The 5,418-nt window shown below is 35.7% G+C and overlaps 1 pseudogene; it reads left to right on the forward strand.

Moving 5' to 3' along the window:
* The first annotated feature begins 3,238 nt into the window (after positions 1-3,238).
* Positions 3,239-3,697, forward strand: LOC138377920 (ARL14 effector protein-like pseudogene; annotated as a pseudogene).
* Positions 3,698-5,418: the final 1,721 nt, after the last annotated feature.

A 5,418-nucleotide genomic window follows, 5' to 3' on the forward strand; every position in this document is an offset into this window, starting at 1 on the left:
GCTTCACTTATGATGATGGTCTCCAGTTACATCCATGTTGCTGCAAAATACATAATTTCATTCTTTTTTATGGCTTAGTAGTATCCAATTGCACATATATGTCACATTTTCTTTGTCCAATTATCAGTTGATGAATACTTAGGTTGGTTCCACATTTTTGCTATTGTGAATAGTGCTGCGATAAAGACACAAGCATAGGCATTTTTTGGTTATAATGATTTCTTTTTTCCTTTTTGTAGAAACCCAGTAGTGGGGTTATTGGATTGAATTCTAGTTCCATTTGTAGTTATTTGAAAAATCTCTATACTGGTTTCCATAGAATTGGTAGTAATTTACATTTCCACCGATAGTATATAAGTGTTCCTTTTTCTCTGCATCCTTTCCAACGTGTGTTCTTTTAAATTTTTTAAAAGTAGCCATTCTGAAACACAGTGTACTCTTACATTTAGTTTAAGATTATCGTCCCCATGGAAATTTTTAGCCACTTAACTAGTCCACTTAATTCCAGAAGATAGGGTTAGAGAGTAGATTCTTTTCTACAATAATTTTATAAAATAAATATTATGAAAAGGAAAAAAAAAAAGTAGCCATTCTGATTAATGTAAGATGATATTTCTTGTGGTTGTAATTTGCACTTCTATAATGATTAGTGATGTTGAGCATTTTTTGTACGTTTTTTTGGCTATTTGTGTGTCTTCTTTTGAGATATGTCTATTCATGTCCTTTGCCCACTTTTTAATGGTGTTATTTGTTTTTATTGTTATTGTTGACTTGTTTGAGTTCTTCATGATTTCTGAATATTAGTTCCTTGACAGTTGCATAGTTTACAAATATTTTCTCCCAATATTTAGTTTGTCTGTTCACTTTGTTGATTATTTCTTTTGCTGTGCCAAAGCTTTTTAGTTCAATTAAGTGCCATTTGTCTCTGTTTGTTTGTGTTGCTGTGCTTTTGTGATCTTAGTCAGGAATTTTTTTTGCCTAGACCAATGTCAAAAAGAGTTATCCCTAGGTTTTATTCCAGTATTTTTATAGTTTAAGTTCTTACATTTAAGTATTTCATACATCTCAAGTTGATTTTTTCATATGTTGAGAGAAAGGGCTCCAGTATCATTATTCTGCATACGGCAATCAAATTTTCCTAGCACCATTTATTGAGAGAGGTGTTCTTTCCCCACTGTATGTTTTTGTCAACTTTATCAAAGATAGGTTGGCTGTAGACTAATTTCTGGATCTTTACTTTGTTCCATTGACTTTTGTGTCTATTTTTCTACCAGTACCATGCTCTTTTAGTTAACGTATTCTTGTAGTGTAATTTTGAGTTAGGTAATGTGATGCCTCCGGATTTGTTCTTTTTGCTTAGGATTACTTTGGCTATTTGTGTTCTTTTATGGTTCCAAATGAGTTTTAGGATTTTTTTTCTATTTAATAATTCTGTGAAAAATGACTCGTGTTTTGATGCAGACTGAACAGAATCTATAAATTGCTTTGGGCATTTTAAAGATAGTATGTATTCTGATATGTGATTATCATATAGTTTTACATTTGTTTGTATCTGTTTACCAATCTTTCCCTATCCTAACCACCCCAATCCACTTCTCAGCCTATAGTGACCACTATTCTACTATCTACTTCTATGAGATCAACTTTTTTAGCTTCTAAATATGATTGTTTATTTGTTGTGCCTAACTTATTTCACTTAACATAATGTCCTCCAGGCTCATAAATGTTGTTTTGACTGAAAGGATTTCATTTTTTATAGCTAAATAGCTTTCCTTTTGTATACATACCATATTTTCTTTATCCATTTATCTGTTCATTGACACTTCGGTTGATTTCATATCTTGGGTATTGTGAATAGCACTGTGATAAACATGAAAGTACAGATATCTCTTTGATATACCAACTTCTAATTCTTTGGACATATCATCAGTAATGGAATCGCTGGATCATATGGTAGGTCTATTTTTAATTTTTTTAGAACTCCATAATGTTTTTGCATAATGGCTGTAATAGTATACATTTCCACCAACAGTGTATAACCATTTATTTTTCTGTGCATCTTCACCATCAGTTGCTATTTTATTTCTTTTTGATAATGGCCATTACAATTAGGGTGAGATGATATCTCATTGTTGTTTTTATTTGCATTTCTCTGATACATGGTGACGTTGAGCATGCATTCACATACATTTTGGTCACTTTTTGTCTTACTTTGAGAAATGTGTATTCAAATCATTTTCTCATTTTTAAAATTAGACAATTTTGTTTTTACTTTTCAGTTGTTGGGCTTCTCATATCTTCTGTATATTAATCTCTTGTCAGATGAATAGTTTCCAAATATTTTCTCTCATTCTACAGGATGTCTCTTCATTGTGTTGATTGAAGTTCTTATCCAATGTGCAGAAACCTTTAATTTAATACAATCTTATTTATCTATTTTTGCTTTCATTTCCTCTGCTTTTGATGTCTTATCCATAAAATCTTTGCCCAGTTTGACATCTTTAAGAGTTTCCCTATTTTCCTCTATTAGTTTCATGGTTTTGGGTTTTAAGTCTTAGATCATTTCAATTTTATTTTTGTATATGGTGAGAAATAAGGTTTTAGCTTCATTCTTCTGCCTATGGATATTCAGTTTTCCAAGAATCATTTATTGGAGAGACTGTCCCTTCTCTAATGGGTGTTCTTGACTTCTTTGGCAAAGTCATTTGATTGTAAATATGTGGATTTATCTCTAGCTTCTCTATTCTGTTCCACTGATCTATTTTTGTTTTCATTCCAGTATCATCTTGTCATTATTATTGTATTATTGTATATTTCTATGCATTATATGTCTACTGACTTCTAAAAGAATGTTTGATAAGGTAGAGCAGACTAAAATGACTGTCAATGATTAACAAGAATATTACCGCGACTTCTCGGGCCTCTCTCTCTCTCTCCCTGTCTCTCTCTCTCTCCCAGTTCCCTAGAACCTTGCCCAGTCCCCCCCTCTCTCAGGACCCATTACCCTCACCCAGAAGCGCTCCAATAAAACTTCTTTACTTATCCCTTTCAACTCTGCTCCTGTTTCTCTGGCGCTGGCCAATCCAAAAAACCTTACATTTGGTGCCGAAACCGGGAGGGGTGTTTGGCTGCGCTGGCCCATTCCGGGGCCTTGGCTCCGAACTCTCGCATTCCAGACCCGGACCTCGGCTGACTGCCTTGGAGTCACTGATTGACGACCTCCATCTGGCAATCAGAAATGAGTGAACAATCAGAAAAAAAAAATTCCATTCAAGAAGGACACACAGGTCATAGTTCTTCTGAGAAAAACTGTGAAATTGGACAGAAACAACTGCAACAAATAGAGTGGTAGTTAAAATGCTTGGTGTTTCAAAACCCTGGCCCACAGGTAGCTGACTTTAACCCTGAAACAAGGCAGCAGAAAAAGAAAGCACGGATGTCAAAAATGAATGAGTATTTTTCTGCAAAATACAAAGTCATGAGGAAGTACGACAAAAGAGGCAGGCTGATCTGCAACGAGGCTGATCTTTGCGACTGCCTGGAGAAGAACTGCCTGGGCTGCTTCTACCCCTGCCCCAAGTGCAACTCCAACAAGTGTGGGCCCGAGTGCCACTGCAACCCTTGCTGGGTTTAGGATGCCATCGTCACCAAATCAGGAGAGGTCAAGAGTTCGCTGCCGTTTGATATTCCTGACTAGGGCTGTTATGTATGGACAGATTTGTTTCTTCTTATGCATTTAAGTTGAACTCTTTCTCTTGGGTGAATTTTAGGGCTTGGGGAAAATATTGGAAAAACATACTTAGGACTCATGCTCTCTCAAGCTGCAGAGCAACCTCGAATGGGCATTAATTTCATACCTTCTTACTGTGTTTTATCAAATTCCTTAACTTGTGACTTCAGGATGTGACAATATATGGGTGGGTGTCTCTCACCAGCACCTGTGTGTCTACCGGGCCTTCATATTAAAAATCTCTTCCCAATTTGCTGATTCTTGAGAAGATGTGACTGTAAGATGTTCAGAACTCTGTAGCTAAGAGCTTTTCTTACATAGAACATAGAATCATAAATTTGTAATATCTATATTACAAATCTTGTACATTGTGAGTCCTAAATCAAAATTGCCACTTGGATTAAAAATTAAAGTCCTTGTGATTTTTGTACTGTATATCCATAGCCACATTTTTTATTGCTCATGTTTTTAATAATTTTAAAATTAGATTTGGTAATGTTTGGTAATATTTTTATTTAAAATTATATTTTACTTATAAAATTGAGAGATTAGGACTTGAATATCCTAAAAGCCAGGGGTTTACTTTTTTTTTTTTAACTTCAAGATCAGTATTTCAAGATTTTTTTCAAAGGGAGGAAACTTAACTTTTTATACAAAAATGGCTTGTTGTATGTTTGCTAATGGAGTGTATCGATAAACAGTTGACTACATACCTGGTGTGATCTTTTCATTTCTGATACACTGTAGGAGGCATATGGAAAGTTGAATTCAGCCTTCTTTGTTTTTTTTTGTTTTTTTTTTTTGTTTTTTTTTTTTTTTTTTTTTGAGACAGAGTCTCACTCTGTTGCCCAGGCTAGAGTGAGTGCCGTGGCGTCAGCCTAGCTCACAGCAACCTCAAACTCCTGGGCTCAAGCGATCCTCCTGTCTCAGCCTCCCGAGTAGCTGGGACTACAGGCATGCACCACCATGCCTGGCTAATTTTTTCTATATATATTTTTAGCTGTCCATATAATTTCTTTCTATTTTTAGAGGTGGGGTCTCGCTCTTGCTCAGGCTGGTCTCGAACTCCTGAGCTCAAACGATCCGCCCACCTCGGCCTCCCAGAGAGCTAGGATTACAGGCGTGAGCCACCGCGCCCGGCCTCAGCCTTCTTTGAATTCACTTTTTATGCCAGTATTTTTTACCCTAAGCAAGTGGTTCTCATTCATTAGTGTCCATGAGAATCACCCAGAGAGCTTGTTAAAACACAGATTCTGTACCGCACACCCGGAGTTTCTGACTCATTATGTCTGGGACGGGACTGGAGAATTTGCATTTATAACACACTCCCAGGTGATGCTGATGCTGTAGGGTGGGGACTGCACTTTGAGAACCATTTCTCTAGGTTAGATTAGATACATAACATAAGGAAGTATTTAAATAGAGTAATTAAATAAATTTTGAAAAATAAATAAGAGCATTTGGTTTTAAAATAAATTTGAAATGTTATAAGTAGAGTTTTCCAGATTTATTTTTCCTCCATAATCGGTTTCAAAAATACTTGTTTCTGTAGAATCTCCACGTGCCAGGGAAGGTTTCTGACAATTCTGGCTTTGTTACCTGACAGTATGTTTTAGGACTAAAGTAACAAAAGCCCTAAAAATTATGCTGTGACTACAGTACGACTGTCTGTGTAGCAAGATAATTTG

This window comes from Eulemur rufifrons, chromosome 30, assembly GCF_041146395.1.
Source record: "Eulemur rufifrons isolate Redbay chromosome 30, OSU_ERuf_1, whole genome shotgun sequence".
Lineage (NCBI taxonomy): Eukaryota > Metazoa > Chordata > Mammalia > Primates > Lemuridae > Eulemur > Eulemur rufifrons.